Genomic DNA, 9403 nt, shown 5'->3' with positions numbered 1-9403 from the left:
GAGGATGGAACCCTGAGTACCCAGATGAAACGATACAGTATGTATGCAGTCAGTGACCAGGAAGCCTGCAACTCAGATGTAACTGATGGCATGTTTTAGGTTCCTGCTGCACTCCTCTTCCTTATTTCCCTGCTCATCCTCATTCTCTTCAGCTGCTTGTCACAGAGCTAGAAGCAAGGCCTGTGGATTCAAAATGTAGAGGTTATACAATATGCAGCAAAGAATGCTAGTCTATTCTAAAACAATCAAGAGAGCAGAGGAATTGATTCAGCAGACAAGTATTCTATCACACGTAGGGCAGCGAGTGACACAAGCTGCTGGTAAGCAGAAGGTACACATTGGATTAACACAGTGTCACTGGACAACAATTATCCCTTGGTTTAGCATGACTCAGTTGGAAGTGGTAGTGTAGGCAGCAACAGAATGATTGCTACCAGGATGCTGAGCACTGACCTGCACATTTCACATGATTTCTGTGGTCATATGTCAGCTGAACATTGATCTAGAGGAGACCTTTTCAATCCCAATACTAGGCAAAGTTTTCATGCTATGCTGATTTAATGATAGGCTAACAGGCGACAGCACAGCATTCTACAGGACAGGCAGCAGAGCCAGCAAAGCTGTGTATCCTTTTCACCTGCTGATCTCCAGCAAGAGGCCATAAAATAGGATTCAAGAATCATTACAAGAATGAGGGAAGTGTTGGCACAATGATGTGGCCTTGTGGAGCACCTGTCTTCCCTGTTGTAGACCTTTTGATTAATATCCTAGTTTACAAGCTATGGTGAAGCAATTGTAAGGGGGAGACAAATTTCTTTAGTGTGCTCCATTACATCTGTCAAATGAATAGTTAGCTTTAGTGAGTTTGAAGAAGGCCAGAACTGCTTCATGTAGTTTCCTTCAAGACCATGTCTACTGCTCCTTTGGATGGACAGAATCCTTGCTGTAATTTGATGAGTAGTTCTCTAAACATGTGAGGTGGCTGTTGAGGCTAACCCTAGCTATTGCTTTCACTGTAATAGACAGCAGGAAAACTTTGTGTACTTACGATGATCACAATTACAGTGTCTCCTGGTATTTCCTCCAATAAGGCTGTTGATTTGTGACTGATACACTTCAGCAACAATTCCATGTGCTTCCAAGATCTTACTATTTTTGTGCTGGGATATGACCTATGACTTCCTTTTTGGCAGGATTGACAGCAAGATTGATCCAAATAGTTTGCTGTGCGATGGAATCATGTACACTCATGTTAAGTGCAAAGTCATAATTGAGGAGGCATTCCAAGTCTTCTTTCCACCAAGTGATGACAGCCTCTCTTTGATATCCTGGTCACCTTCATTAAATCAATCCTGGTACTTGGAACATAGAACATGAAGCAGAGCAGTACTGCACAGTACTGGCTCTTCCTTGAGGAAATACAACTCCACTACCAGTGGAGCAATAAAGTTTCTGTGGTGGAAAGAGCACACCATCTACCAAACAGTGCAATTTTCCGTCCCATCGGCCACCTGCTTCTCCATCTACAGAGGAATCTGTAATTACCACATTGGCCTCATCTATTGCTTAGGAACCTGCAGCACTGAAGTGAAAGCAAACTATCCGTGCTCGCGAGAAGCTGTCAGAGAAGGAGAGGAAGATCTTGCATTACTGTGTTGTTCTTTGGTAATGCCAGTTTGGCTGATCTTTGTAAAGGTTATGTTTACAGACAAGTGCATCCCACAAGCTTGAAGAAAGTAAACATACCTCCAAAAAATACAAACTCTACCTTCTGCATTAGTTAAAATGTAACATAATAGCAATCTGAAAAATTGTTCCCAAAGTCAAATAGATCAAAGAGAAAAAAAGGATAGAAAGGTAAGGCCAAACACTATCTTTGAGTCATCCAGACATAGAAGTGGGGAGCACCAAGACCTTCAGTCCACCATATCCATATTTTTAAAATCCAAAAGTATAAGGGAAGGGAAATAACCACAACAGTAGACTTAAATATAACACAACTCTCAAGCTCAGGCATGGGAAGAATTATATGAACAACTGTTAACAATGCCATCAATGACATAATGAAGACCCTTCATATAGTAATGATACAGTAAAAGTCAACAGCCAGCAAAAGTCGTCATTCTACAAGACAGCCAGCAGACCCGGGAAAGCTACGTATCTTCCCTACTTGCTGATCTCCAGCAAGAACATCATCAGGGTTTACTTCTTCCACCCATTCCATGGCTAAGATGATAGCAACTATCTTTGTTGTGAAAACTGATACTTAGTCTGATAATCTTTTCTAAGTAATCGTGTGAAATTTTGGAACATAAACACAGCTGTGTGACCTGTGTCTGGATCTTTAGAACCATTTGTATAGGCGTGTAAGAATCCATAATATCTGCCAAGTCTCTATTGCTGTACTTCCTGCGCCATTGATAAACATCCATCCTTATCTTGATATTTTCCCGAAAGCCCACAGGCAAAGAGAAAAACCATAGAGGAGTGACAGAAAGGGGGACACTGGGACCATAATCCACATTAAACAACCTAAGATTTTGAGCCCATTCATTTTCCATCCACCCAAAACTGAAGACCTTATGAATACAGTGCTCCCAAAACTCTACTAGTGTGGCCAATATTGGATGACAACTTGATATCCATTTGTATTAACCCAATAACCCACTACTAACTGTAAACCGTGTCGCTGGAAAGGTACATCACCCATTTCTACCAGTTCTGTCGAAATTGGGGATGATTTAATAGCATCACAACATATTCTCAATGCTTGAGCTTGAACTTTACCTAGGGGCTATAAGTCCACTGGTGAGGCTGACCCATAAGCAACACATCCATAATCACAGACAGATCTGAGTAAAGCAATATACATTTCTTTAAGTGAGCTCCTACCTCACACCCCAATCACACCCAACTTAGCACCTGAGTACATTATGGAATTTTTTTACACCTCTAGAAATTTATTCATATGTTCACTCTATGTTAGCCTTGTGTCCATCCACATACCTAGAAACCTGACCGTGGATTCGTGTTTAAGAGATTTACCATATAACTTGAGATCAATTGTGTGTGTAATGTTCCTTTCAGAAAAGCAAATAACTTGCATCTTTGCAACATAAAAATTGAACCCCCATCGACATGCCCATTCCTCTACGTCATTAATAGCTGCCTGCATTTCCCTAACTATGTAATTTATATTTCCACCCCTCTTGCACACAGCACGATCATCATCATATAATGATTTGGAAATGCCTGAGCCAACATTTAAGAAAATATCATTAATCATAATATTAAAAAGGAGTGGGCCTACACATACTCTCCCGCAGTGTCCCATTCTCTATCTCGTACTCCTTAGAGAATATTCTTCCCACCCTTATATCTTTCTATCACATAAAAATTTTTGAACCTAAATGAACATTCTATGACCTATTCCCATCTTTTCCCGTTTAAGCAGCAATGGTTTGTCCAGAACATGTCATAAGCTTTCTCTACAGTAAAGAAAACTGCTATCACTGGACCTTTATTAACTTCTGCCTTACATCTAAAAAAAAATGGGAAGCTTCATGATTTTGTGCGCCATTGATGTGTAGAGGCCATGCTAGTCTTCTCCGTATCATTCCAATTTTAATATATGTGCTACAAAAACAAGCATGAAAAAGGATTGATGATGAGAGCTGGGTTTAAATAAGCAGCAGCGGACAAGATGGAAATTAGCGGCAGGTGAATCCTGTTAGCTGGGTGGTGCCTGCCTGTTTGGGCCTGACATCTGCTGTAAGGCATTCCCAGTGCACTGAATCCTGACCATGGGAATTAAGGAATTTAAAAACTTGCAAGGAAACGACATTGAACCCAAAGTGCCTTGCTTCCTGATTCATTACCGCGTTGTGTCATTGACAGTCTCCTGCTGAGCTACTCATGACAAGGAAATTAAGATCAATGTAAGTCTCATCATTCTCAAACTGAAAAACAAAATACAGAATAAAATATTAACATTATCATCAAAAAGTGCAAAGCAAATGAGTTTGATACATGGAGTTGAAATATTGGGCTGTAACTTCAATTTAGGCACAAAGTGGACTGTTGTGTAGTTGAGGAGTGTGCAGGACTATTGTTATACAGGATATGGTCATTCTGGGAAATGGACAAGTCATCTACAAGTAAAGCCATAGATCTCAGAGTATGATGAGTTTCCTGGTATGTCTTCAGATATTTGTTTAACAATGGCATTTTTTTCCCTCTGAGAAACTGCTCAGGCCAACATTTAGACTGGGTGTGTAAAGGGAGGAGTGGAATATGAATACAGAGCCCCAGTGGAGGGCTTTGTCGAAAGGTCCAAGCAGAATCATCTGCAGCTCAACATCAGTAAGACAAAAGAGATGGTGATGGACTTTAGGAAGACCAAGTCTGCACTGTTCTCTGTTACTATTAATGGTGACAACGTGGTGTGGTGAGGACCTGCAAGTAACCGGAGGGGGAGAGTACACCTGGATGACAGACCTGAGTGGAGCAGCAACATAGAAGCTGTGTACAAGAAGGGCCAGAGTTGCCTCTAATTCCTGAGGAGACTGAGGTCCTTTGGAGTATGCAGGCCTCTCCTTTACATGTTCTACTGGTCTGTTGTCACCAGTGCAATCCTATATGTGGTGGTGCGCTGGAGCAATGGCATCAACATGGGTGATGCCAAAGGGCCCAATAAAGTGGTTAGAAAGGCCGGCTCTGTTATGGGAGTCAAACTGGACATATTGGAAGCTGTGGTAAAACAAAGGACCCTACAGAAAATCCTGGCAATTCTGGACGATGTTTCTTACCCTCTGTATACTACCTTGGCAGGACAGAGGAGCATTTTCTGTAATAGATGAAGACAACTGCGCTGCTCCTAAATGCACTATATGAGGTCATTATTAGGCTCCATAATGTCAATCTACAGCCTGGGAAGTGATGAGCCCTCTCTGTTAGACTGTTATAAACCTGTTTACCAGAGGTTTGTTTAATCTCTGTTTACCACACCCTGATATCTTGTAACCTTTGAGTTGTAAATCCTGTACATCTTATTTTCAAGATACTTCTTTAAAATTCTTTCTTACTTCTCTTCTAATATTTGCATATCTGTGCACTTGTAATGCAACTGTGATGTTGTAATTTGCTTTGGGATCAAAAAAGTATCTATCTATCTACTTGTCTATCTATTTCCAGAGATAAGACTAAGTCAGAAGAGATTATAGTCAAGTTGACTGAGATACAAATTGTTATGCTTCATGAGAAGTTCATATATTCTCACAGAAAGAGGACATCTCCAGTATATTTAAAAAGTCGTGTAACGTATTGCTGAATTTGCTTTGGGTAGGTTGATGTGGGAAAAGCTCTGAGAGTTTTCCAAGTGAACAGATATCATGCTGTTTATTGGAGCATATCCTGTGTGTGTCACCATTTTGATCTTTAGCAAGTACCATATCAGCTAATTTTTTCCAAGGACTATATTTTACATTCTCCAGGGTTGCAGAAACTGTGTAGCTCAAGCAAATCCATACCGAGAGATACACTTTAGCACTGATTGACATGATTGTGCAGTCTGGCAAAGGCAATTCTATATTATGGATGCAGCAAGATTAGCAGACTCTCAATGTTATTTTCCATTCTCAGACGCCTGACTGTGAGCAGTGACTGAGACACAGGAGATGCTGAATGCAGAGCCTTGAATAAACTTATATCAACTCTACTTTCATACATAGCAAACATACTGTTAGTTCAAAGTTTCATAAAGATTTTTGAATTGAATTCATTTTAGATTGTTGACCTTACCAAGTAAAAATGTTGTCAGTTTAGATCCCCAGTTCCTTTTTTACTCTCTATCAATTATCAGATATTCTGCATTCACTTACCAGAACAATACAATGCAACTCTGTTTATCCCATTCCACCTTTGGTACATGACCTTCCTTATCCATCATTTCCAACTTCCCATCGTAGGGAATCATTATGTCTTTCCCCATTGCAAACTGCCAGGAATATAAGAACATAAGAAACAGGGGCAGGAGTAAGCTGTGTGGCCCCTTGAGCCTGGTCTGCTGTTTTTCAAGGTTGCAACTTATCTTCCATATCCATTCTATTTTCCTGTTCTATCATATTTCTATTGATTCCCTTAATATCCACATCTCTGTCAATCTCTGGTTTGAAATGAACTCAGTGACCATTCTTTCACATCCATCCAATGAAGGAAATTCCATATTCTCATGACCTTCTCAATGAAAAATCCTCTCATCTCACTCCGAAATATCTCCTTATTCTGCAACTGTTATCTTTGGTTTTAAACCTCTCAGCCAGGGGAAATCATCCTCCCCATATTATTGTGTTGAACCTGGTAAGAATTTTATCACTTCGATGAATTCTCCTCTCATTCTGTTAAAGTCTAGATAGAATAGACCACTTTTCAATCTCTCCACAGACAACAAACCTAAAGTTCTGAGAATAAATTTCATGATTTGTTTAAGTAATCTATTAATGACAAGTTGTTTAGGTAAGAAGATCAAAATTGTACACTAAACTCTGAAAGTCATCGCTTTGAGGCCCTAACTACTTGTAGTAAGGCATCTTCACTGCTGCATGTAAAAATGTCAGTGGTACTCAGATCGTTGTTGCCTGTGTTACTTGCAGTAGAAGTCATCGTACAAGGAAGATCTTGCAGGGGCTGAGCTCAATGGGGATCTCAGTGTTGCAACTGATGCCTCAGTAAGTGTTAGTAGTTCCAGGGGTAACTACTAGCAGACATTTGAAAGATTTAACCCATTCTTTGCTTAACTCCCAACAGAACAAATATTGGCTAATGAGAACATAGTGAAAATCAAGTAGGCTTGGAAGTCACATTCTGGATTTACAATTGTGGAAATGGAGAGAAGAACCTAAGGTAAGAACATTACTGAAGATCAACATAGTCCACATCAAGTACAAATTTATGTTAGCAGTCAGACCAATAAACAAAGGAAATAAAATGTTTCAGCAAATAACGCCACAGTGAGTGATGCAAAACAATTGAATGGCCAAACATTTTAATTCCACTTCACATTCACGTTCCGACATATTGGTCCTTGGCTTTCTCTTGTGCCAAAATAAGGCCACCCTAAGGGTGAAAGGGCAACACATTATATTTCATCTGGTTTGCCTCCAATCTGATGGCATGACTATCGATTTCTCCTTCTGGTTAAAAAATATTCCCCTCTCTTCCCCCCTTCCTCTATTCCCCACTCTGTCCAATTACCTCTTTACACTTGCTTGTCACTTCCCCTGGGTCCCCTCTTCCTTTCTTTTCTCCAATGGTCCATTATCCTCTCCTATTATCAGATTCCTTCTTCTCCAGTCCTTGACCTTTCCCACCCATCTGCCCTCACCTACCTCTTTCCAGTTGGCCTCCTTCCCCTGCTCCCCACCTTTTTACTCTGGTCTTCCCCTTCCAATCCCAGTCCTGAAGAAGGATCACAGCCCTTTAGTTCTATAGATGTCACCTGAGCTGCTGAGTTCCTCCAGCATTTTGTGTGTGTTGAACTGAATGTCTCATCTGTGGGATTAGTTGTGATTTCCAACATATATTTATATCATGCACAAAGGTAGTATTACCACAAACTCATTACAATTCATTCACAACTAATAGGTTTCAAGGCTAGGTACAAAAGTTATTACTTATGGAATGATGACCAGTAATGGAACTCCAATAACTTTGCCTCAGCAATGGCAATAAATCCAATTGCTTGAATGATCAAAATAATCAAATCACTGTGATCTTAACTAGGATCCAGTAGCTCATTACTGATCCATATTAGTGAAGTATTTTATCATGTCATTACTGTTTTGTTACATTTTGAAATTCTAATTAATTTAATTGGAACAGTGCTAGGTTGTGGTGAATATTCACAGCAGTTTTACTGAAAGTTGTAATTCTGTAAGAACATATTCTGTGCAAGATCTATTCTATAACAGTAGGGAAGAAGTAAATGAAGCTCTTACCTTTTAAGATCATGATCTCTATTAGAAATAATCACAGTACAAGGCAATGTACAAGTCGTCAGCATACCTGGAGTGAAGTATGCCTGGTATAAGAGATGCAACATTGATTTCTTTTAACTCCATAAATAAATACAAAATGCTCAAGTTAGGCACTTTTTAAATTAGTAAAGTACAATTGACATTCTACACCTCATTGTATTAATTTGGTTTCTGCAAACATGTGATATTTGAGAATGATACAAATGGCACGACATTGATTCCCGCTGAAAAGTATAACTTAGAGCTTAATGTGAACATGTACTTGTAGTTTAGAAATTATGTTCCCAAATGCTCCCTAAATCAACTCAGCTTTTCTTCCAGCCAATATTGTAGAGCATCTATCAACTGCCTGTTTTTTTTCATTTCCTTCTAAGAAGTTTCCTTAACCTGAAAAACTGGTCCTCTCAGCCACCTCACTGGCCACCAGGCTCGACCTGCTGTAGTTTTCTAATAGTCCTGTAAACACTTGATTAACTTGTCCCCAAAACAGAGGGGAGAATGCTTAATGTTTAAGGATTACTGTGGTCATTCTCAGTTGTAAATGGGTAGAGTACATGTTATGTGAATACCACGTTGGCTGTGCAGAATGCCTTGATTTATGAATGCCTGATTTCCAATTCCTGCTATTGTCAGTTGTCAAGTAGTTTATTGTCACTTTACTATGTACATGTATATAACATATATAACTATATAATGTATATAGAAATGAAACATTCCTTTGAACCAGGGTATAAAGCACAGCAATATACATAACATTCCTAGCACATGATAACTTATGAAGGTAAGGATAAAATCTACAGATGAATCACACATAAATAACAAACTGAAGCGCATTAATATTAAACATTGTAATGTACGGCACAGATTAACCAGTGACACTTTGAATACAATGCGGCCGGGAGTTTAGAGGCCTAAAGGCCTGGGGGAAGAAATTGGTTGTTATCCTGACCATTTCTGTTTTTATGCATCCTAGTCTCCTGCCTGATGTTACAAGTTCAAAGAGGACGCTGGATGGATGAGTGGAATCCTTAATAACATTAAGGACCTGGATATGCAGTGTTCCTGATAAATGTCCCTGATGGATGGTTAGGAGACCCCTATGATCTTCTCAGCTATTCTGACAGTCCTTTGTAGGGACTTCCGGTCCGGTGCTCAATTGCTCCCATGCCAGATAGAGATGCAATTTGTCAGGATGCTCTCAGTGGTGTTCTTGTAAAACACAGTTAATATAGTGGGGTAAGAGCCTTGCTTGCCTTAATCTTCATAGTAAGTAGAGGTGTTGCTGTACCTTCTTGTTCAGGGTGGTGATACTAAGAGAGCAGGTGAGGTCATCCCTGATGTGAACTCCCAGGAACTTGGTGCATTTAACT

The 9403-nt window shown here is 39.8% G+C and overlaps 1 non-coding gene across 1 annotated transcript; it reads right to left on the bottom strand.

The window, feature by feature from the left end:
* Window positions 1-3545: 3545 nt before the first annotated feature.
* On the bottom strand, window positions 3546-3652 carry LOC140204610 (U6 spliceosomal RNA). Its single transcript, XR_011887683.1, has one exon. It is a non-coding gene; the product is annotated as a U6 spliceosomal RNA (small nuclear RNA).
* Window positions 3653-9403: the final 5751 nt, after the last annotated feature.

Source organism: Mobula birostris, chromosome 10 (assembly GCF_030028105.1).
Source record: "Mobula birostris isolate sMobBir1 chromosome 10, sMobBir1.hap1, whole genome shotgun sequence".
Taxonomy (NCBI): Eukaryota; Metazoa; Chordata; class Chondrichthyes; order Myliobatiformes; family Myliobatidae; genus Mobula; species Mobula birostris.
Note: the sequence above shows the minus strand (reverse complement) of the source record. Positions and strands in the feature narration are given on the sequence as shown.